The sequence below is a fragment of the Nicotiana attenuata genome, chromosome 1 (genome assembly GCF_001879085.1).
Source record: "Nicotiana attenuata strain UT chromosome 1, NIATTr2, whole genome shotgun sequence".
In the NCBI taxonomy this organism is placed as follows: domain Eukaryota; kingdom Viridiplantae; phylum Streptophyta; class Magnoliopsida; order Solanales; family Solanaceae; genus Nicotiana; species Nicotiana attenuata.
This window is the reverse complement of record NC_031989.1, coordinates 79789690-79808268: the sequence shown is the minus strand read 5'-3', so window position 1 is coordinate 79808268 and position 18579 is coordinate 79789690.

Sequence of the window (18579 nt, the reverse complement as noted above, 5' to 3'; positions counted from 1 at the left end):
AAATAATCTCCACACATAAACAAGGAAGCACGCAGACTAATTCCTGGTATTAGGCAGTAGAACATTTCAAAATTAAGACTTAGAGTCCTTGAGTCCTATAGGCATGATCTCTATATGATTCCAGTATTAAATAGGTAATGATGCGGTTTTTGGACTAACGTACGGGCAGATTAGACCATTATAAGTCATATAGGCATGATTTTTAATTGTTTGCTTAATAAGGTAACAAAAGCAATCTCATAATTCTGAATTACTAATGTTGGTTTTATAGACATGTGTCTTAGGTAGGTGACAGTCCCTATAGGCATGATCTCTAATAGTTGCATAATTAGGCAGTGAAGTCACTTGAGAACATAGGATTAGCAGCATCAGTTAACATCCTATGGGCAAGATTTCTAACAATTAGCAAATGGACTCCATTTTGTAACACTTTATCCCTATAGGCATACTATCTAAGTGAAGCAGTACAAAACAACAGTCAATTAATTAGTTAAGACCCTATGGTCCTGGTATCTGGATGAGCAAAGGTATTGGATTGTTGTATCCTATAGTCATGTTATCTAAGAGTATCGAATAGTAGACATGGAAACAAGTGTAGCATATTTGACAAATGAAGTGAAGTGTGTGCGTGATTCCTATAGGCATGCTTTCTATTAAGGTACAACACATGAAACTAAATAGCATATGTGGCATGTTGAACAAAATAGCAAATAGTCTGCATAAACCCTATAGGCATATTTTCTACCCATTCATGCAAGTATTAGAATACCCTTTTCCCCCAATTTCACTAATTCCCCAATAGTTTGTTTACAAATTATTACAGGTCCAAAATAAAATAGTACAAGTTCAAACATTGCACACTAAAACAACTACGAGCCCAATAAACAGAACAGGCCCAAAAGAAATTACCTAGTAAATCCTGGGCCTTCAGTAGGTTCATTCTTCATAAAAATAGCAGACCCAGATCCAAATACACCCCAAACATTAGAGTGTTCTCACTTGCTCAGCTCAAACACATAGGGACCCACATTAGGCTAACAGAGAAGGCCCACTTGCTTTCTGTTTCTCTCTTTTTCTCTTTGTGCGATTTATTTATTTTTCAGAAAAAACTTAGCTGGTGCGGCGCATGGTGCGATGCACTAGTATGTTTTGCCACCTGCCGACTCTCATGATGTTGAAATCCTCTGATGACAATCACGCTGTGTAACATATTAGTACATTCTGGGGTCTGCCAACTCTCTAATTAATTTCTGAACTCTGACAACGAATTTCACTAATGCGACGCCTTATGCGTAGCACTGAGCGACGCAAGAAGTGCAAAATTTTTGCACAATTCTCATTTTCCTGCTTCTTGACTACTCCCTCGTGCTCGAGCTTTATTATGCGTCAAATTCATTCTGATAACTCCTAAAATACAATTTATCCTAATCTATAATCATTTAAACTATTCTATAAATAAGAAAAAAGGGTTAGAGGTAGTTCTGAGTTATAGTCGTCAGCTTGACTCTGTCCCTTAGGCCATTTGATCACGATGCTAGAGGATTGCTTGTCAAATCCTCCAACAAGGTACGATTTCAACCTGTGCCCATTCACTTTAAAGCTCTCATTCCCTTCCTCATCTTGGATCTCAATGGCGTCATAGGTGAGACATGTTTCACCACATACGAACCTGTCCATCTTGACTTGAATTTTCTGGGAAACAACCTAAGTCTACTATTTTATAGTAAGACTTTGTCCCCTTGATAAAACCCATTTGGCTTAATCAAACGATCATGCCACCTCTTTGTCTTCTCCTTAAAGATTCGCGCATTTTCATTCGCGTCCAATCTAAACTCCTCAAATTCATTCATCTGCAACAACCTCTGTTCACCTGCAAGACTAAGATTAAGATTAAGCATCTTAAGTGCCCAGTAAGCTTTATGTTCTTTTCAACAAGTAGGTGACATGATTTTCCATACACTAATTTGAACAGTGAAGTCCCTATGATTGTTTTGAATGCAGTTCTGTACGCCCATAGAGCTTCATCCAACTTTATTGACCAATCCATACGAGAAGCACTAACCGTCTTTTCAAGAATTCGCTTAAGTTCACGGTTAGCCACTTCAACTTGTCCACTAGTTTGGGCATGGTATGGGGTTCCTGTTTTTGTGTGACCCCATACTTGGACAGCAGTGCACCAAAATGCTTGTTCACAAAGTGTGACCCATTTTCACTGATAATCACTTGAGGTATCCCAAAGCGGGTAAAGATGTTCTTCCGTAAGAACTCACACACCACCCCGAGCATCATTGGTCCTAGTAGGGATTGCTTAGACCCATTTAGAGATATAGTTAATGGCTACTAGGATATACTCATAAGAATGCGATGATAGGAACGGACCCATGAAGTCAATGCCCCAAATGCCAAAAATTTCACATACCAGAATGGAGTTGAGAGGCATTTTGTCCCTCTTGCTAATATTACATGCCCTTTGACACTTGTCACACGCAGCAACATACGCCCGTGCGTCTTTATACAAAGTAAGCCAATAGAAACTAGCTTCCATGGCCTTTGTTGCAGTGCAATTTCCACCATAGTGTCCTCCAGCTGATCCATCATGGTAATGAGACAGAATGCTTGCCATCTCTCTATTAGGCACACATCTTTGAATCACACCATTTGCACACAGTTTAAACAAGAAAGGGTCATTCCAAAAATAACTTTTTACCTCACTTTGAAGCTTCCTTCTTTGATCACGAGAGAGGTCACGAGGCAACCATCCACTAGCCAAAAAGTTAGCTACATCAGCATACTAAGGCGACCTTTCAGAGACTGTAGCAGTGGAGAAAATCTGCTCATCAGGGAACTCTTCCCTTATTTCAACTGTTTCAACCGAAGGTCTCTCATGTTGAAATAGATGATCTGCGACTTGATTTTCTGTGGCCTTCCTATCTTTGATCTCCAAGTCAAACTCTTGGAGCAACAACACCCACTGAATCAGACGTGGCTAGGACTCCTTCTTACTCAACAAGTATTTCAAAGTTATATGATCTAAACTTGTCAAAAGAAAAGACCACGGCAAACAACTCTTTCTCAGTAGAGGCATAGTTGACTTGAGCATCATTCAACGTCCTGCTTGCATAGTAGATGGGCCTAAACATCTTATCTTTTCTTTGCCCAGAATTTCCCCCATAGCTACATCACTGGCATCACACATTATCTCAAATGGCTGGCTCCAATCAGGTGTGACCATAATAGGAGCACTCACAAGCTTTTCCTTTATCAACTCGAATTCTCGTAAGCACTCCATAGTGAAAACAAACTCGACATCCTTCGCTAGCAACACGGTCAACGGCTTGGTAATGCTAGAAAAGCTTTCGATGAACCTCATGTAGAATCTAGCATGTCCCAAGAAACTCTTTATGCTCTTCACAGAAGTCGGTGAAGAGAGCCTAGAAATTACATCAACCTTAGCTCTATCAACTTCAATGCCATGTGCAGTCACTTTGTGGCCCAGGAAAATTCCCTCTTTCACCAAGAAGTGGCACTTCTCCCAGTTAAGAACCAAGTGAGTGGCTTCACAAAGTTCAAGCACAAGCTACAGATTCTTCAAGCAATTCTCAAAGTCATCACCAAAGAGGGTTGAATCATCCATGAATACCTCTAGACCTCAAGCATTTGATCAATAAAGGAAAGTGGGAAGTGGTCCTTACTTGTTGTATCATTCAACCTTGTATAATCAATGCACATTCTCCACCCAGTTACTGTTCTTGAAGGAATCAATTCATTGTCTTCATTCTTCACCACTGCCATGCCCTTCTTAGGTACAACTTGCACTGGACTAATCCACTGGCTATCAGAGATGAGAAAAATCACTCTCGCATCTAGTAATTTGATGATCTCCTTGTGCACTATCTCCTCCAAATTTTTGTTCAACTTGCGTTGGGGCTGCACCACTGGCTTGCTATTTTCTTCCAATAGAATTTTGTGCATGCAAATGGCTCGACTGATTCCTTGAATATCAGCTATACTCCAGCCAATGGCCTTCTTGTGCCTTTTCAGCAGCTTCACCAGCTTTTGCTCATGTGTACCTGTCAAGTCAGCAAAATTAATCACAGGAAAATTGTTAGTTTCAAGAAAAGAATATTTCAAGTGAGTGGGGAGGACTTTCAATTCCATATTAGGGTTAGAAGCCTCCTCTTTTAGTTCCTCCTCATCAACCACTTGATCCTTAGTTTCAAGAGCTTTAGCCTCTTTCTTTAATTCAGGATCTTATTCCTTCACTGTGCTAGACTGAGTAATACACCTCTCTAGAGTATCCCCTATAAGCTTGTCGAACTTGTATTTTTCAGCCAATTCCCCAACAACATCTAGCTTGAAACACGAGTAGGCGGACTCCTCATCACTGGGTATTTCATCATCCTCTTCATCTGGAACACCACTTTTTCATTGTCCACTTTGAGCATAAGCTGCCCCTCGTAGATATCAAGGATAGCTCTACCTGTATATAAAAATGGCCTACCTAGAATTAGAGGCACCTCCTTGTTCACCTCCATATATACTGCAATAAAGTCAACGGGGAACACAAATTTGTCCACCCGCACTAGAATTTCCTCAATGAATCCGTCGGGTAAAATGGTGGTCTGGTCAACCAGTTGTAGGAACACCGGTATTGATTTGATCACTCCAAGATCACCTTCCAGTTTCTTGAATACAGACATAAGCATTAGATTTATAGATGCACCAGAATCGGAGAGGGCCTTGTCAAATTTCTCACTCCCCAACAAGAATGATATGGTGACGCTTCCTGGGTCCCCACACTTTTGGGGAATTTTATTTTGCAATATGGCACTACAGTGGGCATTCAGCTTGAGCACTGTTGTCTCCTCCAATTTTCTCTTGCTAGACAGGATTTCTTCAAGAACTTTGCATAAGCAGGCATCTGAGTGAGTACCTCTGTTAAGGGAATGTTCACATTGAGTTGTTTTAGCATCTCCAAGAATCACCCAAAACATTTGTCAAGTTTTTCCGACTTCATCTTTTGAAGGAATGGTAGAGCTGGCTATGTCTACTTTCTCCAATCTCCTTTTGCATCCCGCTACTCTGGCCTTTCTACTCTTCACTCTGTTTCTCTTTTGGTGTCTCAGTCTGCTTGTTCACCACCTCAGGTCTAGCCTTTACCATTGGGTCAGCCACTATATTGCCACTTCTCACAGATACAACTTTGATTGTTTCCTTTGGGTTCTTTTCAGTGTTAGAGGGTAGAGTCCCAGGAGCCCTCTCAAATAAAAAATTAGCAATTTGTCCCATTTGCCTCTCTGAATTCCGGATAGCTATGCCCTGAGTCTCAAATTTTTTATCTGTTTTGTTGATGCATGCCTTCTTGAGATCTTCCATACTAGACTGATTTGGCTATTGTGGCTGATATTGCTGCCTCTCTTGGTTCTGAGAACCTGGTGATCCTTGACCCTGGGGTCTAGGATTATTTTGCTGCCATGAGTTCAAACTCCCACTAGGTGAACTCCACGAAAAAACCGGATGTCTTTGCCCCATAGCGTTATAATTGTTCCCACCTTGGTAATTTCCTCTATTCAAGTTCCCCACAGCGCTGACTTCCTCAGCTGATGCTTGACACTCATGTGTAGGGTATCCCATTCTACAAAGGTCACATGTTTCTTGCGGCTCACTATGTACCTTGACCAATGTCAGCTTTCTTATCTCCTTGGCCATGGTGCCTAGGTGGGCTTGCATGGATGTGTTAGAGTCCACCTGGTGAACCCTAACTGATTTTCTTTTGTCCTTACTCTCAGCCGGCCACTGGTTAGCATCTTCAGATAATTTATCAGGGATTAAGACAACCTCATCCGGAGTTTTCTTCATGTGGACCTCCACATGCAGTATTCATAGTTCGTTGCGATGAAGGTGTCAATCCATCCCAAAAGTCCTGGAGTTGTATCCACAAATCAATTCCGTTGTGCTGACACTTTCTGACTTTCACCTTAAATCTTTCCCAAGCTTCAAAAACCATTTCTTTCTCCTTCTAGCAGAAATTGTGGATTTCCCTTCTGAATTTCCCTATTTTTGCAAATGAGAAGTACTTGTCAAGAAACTTTTTGGTCATGTCTTCCCACATCCTGATCGAACCTATGGGTAAGCTACGAAGCTAGTGCTTCGCATCATCTTTCAATGAAAAGGAGAATGCTCTTAAGTAGACCGCATCCTTTGATGCTCCATTGTATTGGAAGGTGTTCATGATTTCTTCAAAGTCCATTAAGTGAGTGTTTGGATCTTCATTCACCTTCCCTCTGAAGATATATTTGTTTTGGAAGGTTTGAAGCAAGCCTTGCTTCAACTCGAAGTTGTTTGCTACTATAGGTGGAGGTTTGACACTTGACAGTCCTTGATTGTAGACTAGTCTGGAATAGTCACCCAATGATCTTCCAGTCCTAGGTGATGCATTCTCGAACTGGTCTTCAACCAAGGCTCGGTTTAGATTGAATCTTAGACCCCCATTATCTTCGATAGTCTCATCAACAATTCTCCGGGCTTCTTTAGCTGCTATCCGTGTAGCTTCTTGTTGCGCTGCCTCTCTTGCAGCTAAGTCTACTCTATCATTCTCTTTTTTTGCCATGTTATCTTTGAGTCGAAGTATGACCCAAGAAATTGTTTGTATTTCTCTTTCTTTGAAGATGATCGAGTCATACACCAGAGAAATCAAACTTGTATCTTGCACACAAGTGAGATAACGTGAATACACTAAAGTAATTCCTAAATTAGTACTAAAAACTATTTTAAACACTATTAATTGCCAGTTCCCAGCAATGGCGCCAAAATTTGACAAGCGCAAAAGACAACACAAAATTATTGCTCGCCAGTCAAAGATAGTATAGTTTAATTATCGTCTCTATAGAGATTGAATTTAAATAGTGTTTGAATAATCTTCTGTTGATTACTATCCAGAAAAATTAACACTTGATTTGATGACTATTACTATGATTAACGACTAAAAATTAAGCGATTAACAATTGATCACAAAAGACAGCGGATGAGCAACGAAGAAATATCAATGAGAGAAATAAGGGTAATTAACTAGATAGGTACAAGATAACCGACTCGAGATCCAATTCATGAGTTAATTCACTCTATAATACGGTTGATTCTCACGAATTCAACCGATAATCAGATTACACTTGAAGTTAATGTTCCTCTTTCGATTAAACGTTAATTTCAATAATTAATCCAATTGAAGCACAGTAAACAATTGCAAGAATAAAATGATGGTTATGATCTAAAGAGTAACTTCTCACGAATATTTCCCTATTTTCTAGTTCGATTAATAATTCAAGAGGCTCTTTTTGTTACCTATTTGAATCACGAATTTAAATTAGAGCATAAGATGTAAAGTAGTTCAATATAAAGCTCCTCTTTCGATTAATCAAAATAAAAAATAACTCCACAATACAAATTAAAACTCCATCAATTAATTCTAACAATTATCAAGAATCAAATCCCTAATCAAGTTATCAAAACACCAAATCCGTCAACACCCTAATAGAATTTACTCCATAGCTATGGAATAAGTCATCTCAATAAGGTCCAAAACAAAGAAAACATCAATACTGATGATTCGGTACAAACTCCGGTATTGCACCTGTAAGGCCCCGTAAACATTTTCCTGAAAACCTGGATTTTGTGATGCCGAAGTAGGCGTAGAGGTTAACAGTAGCAGAAATTCTTCGCAGCAAGCTTGCGAGCCGCGGTTCAGACTTTTTGGATTGAACAGTATGCTGGGGAGTTGAAGGAAATATTTTTGTAGAAGTAGGCATTTCTGTGGTCCATTATGCAACCGCATAATCACTCTACGGGCTGGAGAATGGCCACAGAGTGAACTAGTATTTTCGGCCAATTTTGAGGTCAATTTCGTAGCGAATTATGTGACCGCATAACCATTTTGCGGGCTTTGGTCGCATAATCATCTTTGGATTTTTGCGGAAGGGGGGTTCTATGGTGCATTGTGCGAACGCAGAACAGATTTGCGGGTTGCATAACAGTCGCAAAGTGAAGCAAACCAGCCCAGTTCCCAGGGCCACCTTTCATGATCCGCATAATCATTATGCGACCGCAGAACCTGTTCGTGAGCTTAATTTTTTGGGTTTTTAAACCCGACCCCGTTCCGTTAAAACACCCACCTTAGACCATTTTGAGCCTATCTTCTGATATCTTTAGAGTGAGAAAGAGAGTCCTACAGGGAGAAAGTGTTCTTCATCAAAAATATCTCTTCAATTCTTGCCTAAACCTTGAAGATTATCAAGAGAGGCACCTAGGTATTCTTCCCAAGAGGTAAAGTTCTATCACCCAAACTCGTAATTTCAAAATGTAACTAGAATGGGCCATTAGTAAGGTAATTCATGGGGATGGGAGTGCTTACCTTGCATGCATGTATTCTTAAGGTATGTGGGGAGGTTGTGAGTAAAAGATGGAAAAGAATGGGTGTGGGTTGGTGTAGTCTTTCATAAAAAGGGCCATGAATCCTTAATACACATATAGTGTTTGATAAAGTGCTCGAGTGAGCTAGAATCATGATCGCTTTCCAAATTTTTGGTTCAATTTTTTCTATATTATTAAAATAGATCGAAGTTGCTAATATTTCGGAACATCTTAAAGTTTAAGGGAGCTCAATCGAGGTATGTATGGCTAAACCCCCTTCTTCTTAGAATTGCAACCCCTGGTGTTCGTGTAGTTGGTGTAAGTCCCCAAATTGATCATACTAGAATTGACTATCCCTAATGTGTTGTGTAGAACGATATATGTTCAATATTTGTTCTAAATTCTTATCATGTCATCTTTCCCTTTTGAGGATGTGTTTAAAAATGTGAATATGTGTTAAGAAAGGTTAAGATTTCATGTCAAAAATTGAATAAAGGTTGTTATGCCAATTTGTATGAAAAGTCTCTGTGCTTACGATTTTTCAAGTTTTTCCCTTATGTGTACAAATGCCTTACATGATAGGCCTCATTGTTGCTGATGATAATGTTATTTGAATGTGTAAAAAGGGAACTTGAATTGTGAAATACGGCCAAGTGCCAAGAATGACTTAATAAATGAGGCCACTCGTGCCAATGTGTTGAAAGATGGGAAAGAAATATGAAGTGAGATGATTGATTGAAAGGTTGATGTCTCAAGTGAGATGGCCTAGCGGATCGGGCTGTGATCGGACGCTATGCCGCACACATGGTGGTAACTGTGCTGGAAATGATTGATTGAAATTGTGGATATGGTTGATGTCTCAAATGAGATGACCTAGCCGATCGGGTCCAGATCGGACTCCGTGTAAGAACACAGTGGTATTGTGGATTGTGGCCTATGGCACTAAATATTACCCAACCCAATAAGATGGAAATTGACTTGAGAACTTATGTGATCCTTAATTGATGTTTTAATATTGTTCGAAGCCCTTATTGAACTCATGATTGTTTACCCTTGTATTATTGTTCATTTTATTGAGATGGTGTTTTAGCTTTACATGCTAGTACTATTCGACAGTACTAACGTCCTTTTTGCCAAGGGATCTACATCTTTAAATGGATGTAGGTGGTTCCATAGAAGACATTGTTGATCAAAGCTAATGGTGCATCCTCTTCCCAGCAGACTCGTGAACCCATTTCATCCCGGTGTCATGTACTGTATCTTTTGTTCATATTTTTAACACATTTTAAGGTATAGCCGGGGCCTTATCGCTAGCGTTATCATAACTCTCTTTGTATCTTTAGAGGCTCCGTAGACACTATGTGGGTTGTATATGGGTGTTAGAAAGGTCGAACGTGTTATGTTGTGCTTTGGACTCCTGTTCCACTCAATCATGATGATGTGTGTATTTTGAAACTTAACAACGATGTACCTAATGAAATAATTTAGTAATGTACATATATGATATTCCTGTCGTCTATTTAATGAAAACATGCCCTCTCTTGATCATAAGTGAGTCGGGTAGGAAGTGTCTAACAGGCTTGCTTGACTGGGTCCACTCGGTTGAGCGTCGGTCGCGCTCCCCAAGGTTGGGGCATGACAGCACCGATTGTAGGTTGAAATCTTGATAAATTCTTGTGTATTCTTGCCTTGGTTGCTTCTCCAATCTTTTGTAGGTCCAAAGTCCTACAAAAAATGTGTTTTCAATGTATTTATACCAAGTAGGAACGAACCCGGACGAAACTACCCTCTTTGAGTCGAAGTGGGAAACCCAGCAAACTTTTTACAATTCACGCATCGCACAATGTGTCGTCCAATGCATCGCATCAGTTTAATTTACTCAGTTTCAAATTCTCTGAACTCCGCGTGTCTGACTAAAATTTGCCTTAGTGCGTCGCACCATGCGTCGCAGGCCGCGTCGCTGCAGTGCTTTTTCTTGTCAGACCAAACAAACCCAGTATCTGAACTTGTCAAACTTCTAACTAGAGTTGTCAATATGGGTCAGGCCGGGTTAGCCCAGCCCAACCCACATGAGCTTTAGCAATTGATGGGTTGGGATGAGCTAGCCCACCATTTTGATGGGCCTTAAAATGGTCAGCCCACCCTAGCCTTATATGGTCTGCGGGCCCCCACGGGACGGCCCATCATTTTTTAAAGTATAATTTTATATTTTTTCTTTAAGTTCTGACCTAAAAACGATAATTATTTAAAACTTAAAAATATCTTATTGGAAACATTTCAGAAAACTTAATAACTTTTTATACTGTTCCAATATATGACAATAAACACTAGAAAAATAAAAGACAAGACTATATTTCAATCACTAAAAATAAAAAATCAAAACAAACTATTCAAGAGAACATTCATGATGCTTATGAGATATCCAATACACCATCTCCATCAAATACATTTGAATCCGCTTGTGACAAGGTTGTCTTAACATCTTCACTTTCATCTACATCTACAATTCATATGCAATATAGTTAAATATTAAGAATAATTAAATTTTAAAAACTAATAATATTTAAATTCAGATAAAAAATATAACCAGTTTGAGTTTAGGAAAAGTCATGCAGCCAATTTCGAATAGTAACAAGTGTTTGGACATTTTCATGATGGATACAACTTCGATAGTTTCTAAAAACACGCCCACCAATGCTAAATGTTGATTTCGATGCTACAAGGGTAATAGGAATACTAAGTACATTAGGCGCCATCACTGAAAGATCGAGATATTTTCTAGAATAGTCCTTCCAATATGTGACAAAATCCATCTCTTGAAACTTCTCAAGATCAATCTTTGGTTCCTATAAGTAAAGATCCAATTCTGACTTTCCATTGCTAGAGGCAGTATAACTTTTATATTTTATAGATTTTAAATAAATATTTTTATTAGGCCCACGGGCCAGCCCAGCCCATCCTTAGTCAAGCCTCACGTCCACGGGCTTACTTGGGTCGGGCTTAAAAGCCTTGTTTTAAATGGGCTCCATAAATTCTAGCCCAACCCTGCTAAATCACGGGCTGGCCTGGGCTGGCCTAATGGGACAAGCCCATATTGACAGCTCTACTTCTGACGCATATTTGCACTAATGCATCGCACAGTGCTAGGCTTTGTGCGTCACATTAGTCCATTTGCTCTGGCTCTTCCACTTTCTTCCCACTTTTGTATGCAACGCCTGTCCAAGAGCCCCGGATGCGATCCCGGTTTAATTCTTCGGCTTTTACTCGGACTTCAAAGCTCCAATTATTCAATTTAACTCCAATTTATTCTTTTAACTCGGAATCATTTCCTGAAAGGCATAAAACACGTAACAAATGCATATCACCATCATTTATGCTAAAACACACGTAAAATACAGTAGTTAGAGTGTAAACTATGGCTAAAACACGGGTTTCTAGCCTACCATCACTTAGTATGACGAGCGCTAATTTTTCTAAGTGTGGATACCTGGTTTCGGCATCGCCTAGGTTCTACAAACATAATAAATAGGAAATTATGTACCTTCTTCTTTCCGGACCAGGACACCACTTACTGCCATCTCGGAAACCGACAAGTAGAGGCATAACTGTTCGCCCGTCTTCGAAGTGTGCAGCAAGAGAAGGCTTGATAGGTATCGCTTGAGTTCTTCTAAAGCTTGCTAGCATTCCGGTATCCAAGAGAAATCGTTCTTCTTTTTCAATAGGGAGAAAAACCGATGGCTCTTATCCAATGATCTTGAAATGAATCGGCCCAACGCGACTATCTGCCCGGTCAGCCTTTGTACTGCCTTAACGTTGTTGACTATGGTGATGTCTTCTATGGCCTATATTTTGTTTGGGTTGATCTCTATTCCTCGGTTAGATACCATGACCCGAGAAAATTCCCAAGCTGACCCCGAATGCACACTTCTCCGGGTTTAGCTTCATGTTGTACATCCTTAATATGTTGAAGGTATACTGCAAATGTTTCAAATGGCCCTCTGCTCGCAGGGACTTAACCAATATATTGGCAACATAACCTCCATTTATTTCCCTATTTGTTCTTCGAACATCCGGTTAACTAGGTGTTGGAATGTGGCACCGGCGTTATTTAGTCCGAACGGCATTACGTTGTAACAGTAGGTGCCGAATTTTATTATGAAAAAAGTTTTTTCTCGATCGCCCGGGTCCATCCGAATTTGGTTGTACCTAGAATAAGCATCGAGAAAACTCAGTATCTCGTGTCCGGCCATCGCGTCGATCATTCGATTGATATTTAGGCAAAGGGAAAGAGTCCTTCGGACACACCGTGTTTAGATCCTTATAATCTACATATATCCTAAGTTTATTTCCTTTTTTAGGCATGACTGCTACGTTAAACTAATCCGGGTATTTAACTTCCTGGATGGAACCTTTTTTCAGAAGTTTAGATACCTCGTCCTTGATGAAGGCGTGTTTGATCTTGGTCTCTGCTTAACCGGATGGAACTTTGGATCGAAGCTCAATTTGTGAGCTGTAGTTCCAGTGGAATCCATGTCATGTCTAGATGTGACCAGGCAAAACAATAAGCATTAGCTTTAAAAAATCAATAAGCTTTTTCCTGAGCTTGGGGGTTAATCTCGTGCCCAGGTATACCTTTCAATCTGGTAGGTGCTCTATCAATATAACCTACTCCAACTCCTCGACTGTTGATTTGGTGGTGTCAGTGTTATCAGGCGCTATGAAAGATCTAGGGACGTTGTATTCATCCTCATCGTCCACTCCGTGCTCCTTCTGTTGTTCCGGCTTAGTTGAGACCGGTATCATTGATTTCTATTTAGTTTCTTTTTCTTTAGTCGGTTCCCTGCTTCTCGATGTTGAAACCGCGGGCACCAGGATAACTTCATCATAGCGAACATTTCCTTCGCGGCTGGTTGTTCTCCATAGACTGTTTTGACTCCTCTTGGAGTGGAAAATTTCAGTGCGTGATGTAAGGTCGAAGGCACCGCTGTCATGTTGTGAACCCATGGCCTTTCGAGCAAGGAGTTTACCTCATATCCCCTTCGATCAGGTAGAACTTTGTTTTTTGGCTGGTCCTGGCAGTGTTTACCGGTAAAGTTAGCTCACCCTTCGTGGTCTTGCACGCCATGTTGAATCAGTTCAATATCTGGACCGCTGGTACGATTTGATCCTGCAACTCCAGTTATTCTACAACCCTCGATCTGATGATGTTGGCCAAGCTACCTGGATCAATCAACACACGTTTAACCCGAGATTTATTGATAAGTATAGATATTACCAATGCATTATTGTGAGGCTAGACGATGCCCTCGGCGTCTTTGTAGCTAAACGAGATGGCTCCTTTCGGGACGTAATCCCAGGTGCATTTTTCTCTCGTGATAGAAACTTTGGTGTGTTTTATCATTGGCCCCTGGGGGACATCAAATCCCCCAATGATCATGTTGAATACGTGATGGGACTCCTCTTGTTCGACCTGTTTGTTGGCGTCCCTGTTTCTGAAGTGGTTTTTGGCTCGCTCGCTCGCTCGCTCAGGAATTCTCGAAGGTGTCCATTGTTGAACAATCGAGCTACTTCTTCTCTTAAATGAAGACAATCTTCAGTCCTATGACCGTGAGTACCGTGATACTTACACACCAAGCTAGGATCTCTCTGTGCAGGGTCGGACTGCAGTGGTCTTGGCCACTTAGTCTCTTTGATGCATCCTATGGCCGACACTATACTCGCAGCATCCACGTTAAAATTATACTCTGATAACCTCGGTGCCTCCCTACTCCCTAGTGACCTTTCAAATCCGTTCTTGCTCATCAGGCACTGGCTGCTCGATCCTCGATCATTTCTCTTGTCGTTCCTCTTCGGGTGGTGTTCGGATCCATTTTCCCTCTGATCTGTGCCGTATAGCTAGTATCGATCTCGGACCGGCCTCGGCTCCTGATCTATGATTCTCTTAGACCTGTCATCGGTTCTGATGGGGTAAACAGACCTTGAAGGGGTCCCGAGTTGGTCGTCCTCGACTCTGATCTTTGAATGATTCTTGTTGTAGACGTCGGACCAGGGACCACCGAGTACTCCACCAAGTTTTATTTTAGCTGTTGAGAAGCCATGGATCTTCGGGGGTTGATCCGTTGAGTAAATGCTTGAACGGCCCAATCATCCGCCGCCGATGGCAGATCCATCTGTTCCATTTGGAACCTCGACATGAACTCCCTAAGCATCTCGTTATCCCTTTGCTTGACCTTGAAAAGGTCTGACTTCCTTATCTCGACCTTGAAGGCACCGGCATGGGCCTTTACTAATGCACCTGCCAGCATAGCAAACAAGTCAATAGAATTTAGAGGCAAGTCGTGATACCATATCATTGCTCCATTGGACAAGGTTTCCCAAATGTTTTCAGCAACACCAACTCAATTTCATCGTCTTCCATGTCATTCCCTTTGATCGCACATGTATAAGAGGTTACATGCTCATTTGGATCTGTGGTCCCATTATACTTGAGGATGCCGGGCACTTGAAACCTCTTCGGGAACGGCTTCGGTGCCGCGCTCGGAAAGGGGGAAGGCTTCTGGATGAACTTTTTGAAATCCAGCCCCATCAATATTGGCAGTTCTCTCGGGATCTGATCGAATCTAGAATTATACATTTCCACCTTCTTGTCATTGGTCTATATCTTTTTCTCTCCAGACTCCACCCGTTTAGTCAATGCTTCGAGCATCTTCTTCACCTCGGAAGGTTCCTCGGGCCCGAACTCACCCGGTTCCACGGCAACTTGTTCATCCCTTCGAGTATTTTCCTGGGACCACTCGGGCTCAACCCTATTAGGGGGCGTGGCTCCGATTTTATAACTGTGCTATCGTCGCTTGCTGAGCCTGTAACATTTCAAAAATCAACCGCAGGCTCACCCTTCACCTTCGGGCGCCTCCCGAGCCGCTGGTCGGGGTCCCTCGCGAGCACTCTTTTGGGGATCTGTCGGTAGATTGATGTTGATGGAAACCTATGAGTTAGCATAGACTAGGTCAGCGGCTGGGACACCATTTGGATCAATAGGGGGCACAACATTGCTGGGTATCATGTTATTGTTATCACCGTGATGGCCTGATTCAGCGTCAACATTCAAGTGAGCAGACTGAGAATTTGACCTATTTAGGTTAACCTATCAAAACTTGAAAGAACAAGCGTAAAATAGGGTGTGTTATGGAAACCAGTATCAAATCATCACTATTATCCTTAGCCCCACAGTGGGCGCCAAATTGTTTACATTATAAATGAGTAACAATTAAATTTATACGCGATTTAAAGGATATATGATTTAATCCAATACCAATGAACTAAGAACAACAAGTAATTAAGTTAAAGATAAAATGAAAGATCAAACCAATTGCAATGTGATGATCAACCCTGATCTTAGGTTGAACAATGAAATTCATCCTCGATCGGACCCTCGATACAAGCTCGGTTGCGAATAAAGAAGAGAATAACTGAAAAACACTCTGAATAATAGCTAGAAGACAAAAATAAACTTTTATTGCTTTGATTTTTGTGCCAACAATGTGTTAAAAAAAACATTCCCCTTTATATAGTAGGGGAATTTCAGTCCTAGTACAAGTTTAAATAAGGTTAAAATTTTCTCTTTCCAGTAAATGTCGATCTGTAATTGATATCAGACGGGATTCGCGCCGTGATATCCGGTTGAGGGCGAATGTAACGGCTCTCTACTTGTCATGCATAACCGTTCTTTGCGTTCCCCGTAGTCTAGAAACTTTACTTGGACCGGGTTTATTATTTTGCCGTGCCCGATCCCAGATACATCATTCACTCCTCTCCGATTCCGATACGAGGGGTCTTTCGGCCTTGCTTATAGCCAGGTCGAACCATGCTTCCCTCTTGTTTCCTTATTGGGGAATCAGGGAAAATTTTTCCCCAATTATACCCGTACACAATATAAACCGTGCATTATTGGCATGTCATTGTGTTATTTTTACATAATAAAATCCGATGGTAAATTTAATCTGAAACTCAAAAATGAAATGTTTTGGAGTTGGAATACAACGTGTAATACTTTCAATCCCAGAATTTAGGGAAGGTAATGTTAGTTTAAGTGATTAAATGGGTAGGTAATCAGGTTAATTCTTCTTAATATTAAAGTAAGAACTTGAAGAGGACCAACAGTGTGGCCGTGTGAATTTGACAGTTTAAATGGGTCGGGCTAGTAAAGGAGAAGGCTAATCCACATGTGAAGAAGCTCTGATACCATGTGAAGAAGCTCATCTATGGCGGTTATTGAATCAAGAGTAAAAGAGGAAGAGGAAGAAAGAAGAAGCAGATGGTTACTTCATTTCTCAGAGAAAGAAAATGTAATTACTATTACATTGAGCTTAGACTTAAGCTAGTATTTATACACTCTACTCATTACAACTAATCCTAACTACTTACTATAGTAAAGTATATATCTAACTACTCTACTAACTGTAGTTAAGTTAAATAGGTGAGAGCTACTTCTCTCAACACTCCCCCTCAAGCTGAGGGATGAAACACATTCTTCATTCCCAGCTTGCTTAGAAGGTAATCATGATGTGGTCTGCACAAGGCTTTTGTCAGCACATCTGCTAGTTGTTCTGCCGTTCCCACATGCTGAGTTTGTATAAGACCTTGCACAAGTTTTTCCCTTACAAAATGGCAGTCAATATCTATGTGTTTAGTTCGTTCATGAAAGATAGGATGTGCAGAAATTTGAATTGCTGCCTTGCTGTCACAGTGTAGAGACAAAGGCAAAGTAATGTCCACTCCTAATTCTTTGAAGAGTCCAACTAACCAGACAATTTCAGCTACTGTGGTTGCCATGCTCCTGAATTCTGCTTCAGCTGAGCTTCTGGATACTGTACCTTGTTTTTTTGATTTCCAAGAAATCAGTGCATCTCCAAATTTGACCACATACCCTGTGACTGACTTCCTTGATTCAACACAGGCTCCCCAGTCTGAATCACAATAGGCTACTAGATTGATGCACCTCCCTGTTGGCATGAACAGGCCCAGTCCAGGTGTAGATTTGATATATCTCACTACTCTTTTGGCAGCTTCCATGTGAGAGACCTTGGGTGCATGCATATACTGACTGAGTACCTGCACCACAAAAGCTATATCTGGCCTTGTCATTGTTAGATATAAAAGTCTCCCAACTAGCCTCTGATAATTGCCCTTTTCTTCAAGCTGTATATCTTCAGGATCACTGTTTTCCACTACTTGATCAAACTCTACAGAAGTAAATTTGTGGTTGAATTCAAGAGGTGTACAGGCTGTTTTCCCTCCTGCTAAGCCAAGTTCAGACACCAACTCCAGAGCATACTTCCTTTGGCACATTAAGATACCTTTTTGAGACCTTGAGAACTCAATGCCAAGGAAATACTTTAGCTCCCCTAGATCCTTCATTTTAAATCTCTCTTGCAAATCTCTTCTGACTTGCTGAATGATGAGCAAATTGCTGCCAGTTACCAACAAATCATCCACATAGACTAGAATAATTACAAGATCAGCTCCTATTCTCATGGTGAAGAGAGAATAGTCATAGTGGCTTTGAGTGAACTCCATGTTTAGGAGTGCCTCTGTTAGTTTAAGGTTCCACTGCCTGGGTGCTTGCTTTAAGCCATACAAAGACTTATGCAGCTTACACACCTGTTTAGTCTCCCCCTGGCTTGAAAAGCCATCTGGAACTTCCATATAGACCTCCTCCTGAAGATCACCTTGCAGGAAAGCATTATAGACATCCATCTGAAAGATGTACCGGCTTGATGCAGCAGCTAGAGCAACTACAGCCCTCACGTGACCATCTTGGCCACAGGAGAGAATGTCTCTGTATAGTCTAGGCCCTCTTGTTGACTGTAGCCTTTAGCTACTAGTCTAGCCTTATATCGTTCCACTTCACCATTGGACTTGTACTTGACTTTGAAAACCCACTTACACCCAATAGGAACCTTCCCTTGAGGCAACTCAACCAAGGACCAGGTGTATTGTCTTGTAATGCTGAAATTTCAGCCTGTATAGCTTCAACCCACTTGGGATCACCACTGGCCTCTTTGAATGTGCTAGGCTCAACAATAGCTGAATAGGCAGCAAGGGAATCCCTATTCTCTGAAGAAAGGTGATTGGAGGAGACATGGTGTGAGATAGGATATGAGCAAGTGGATT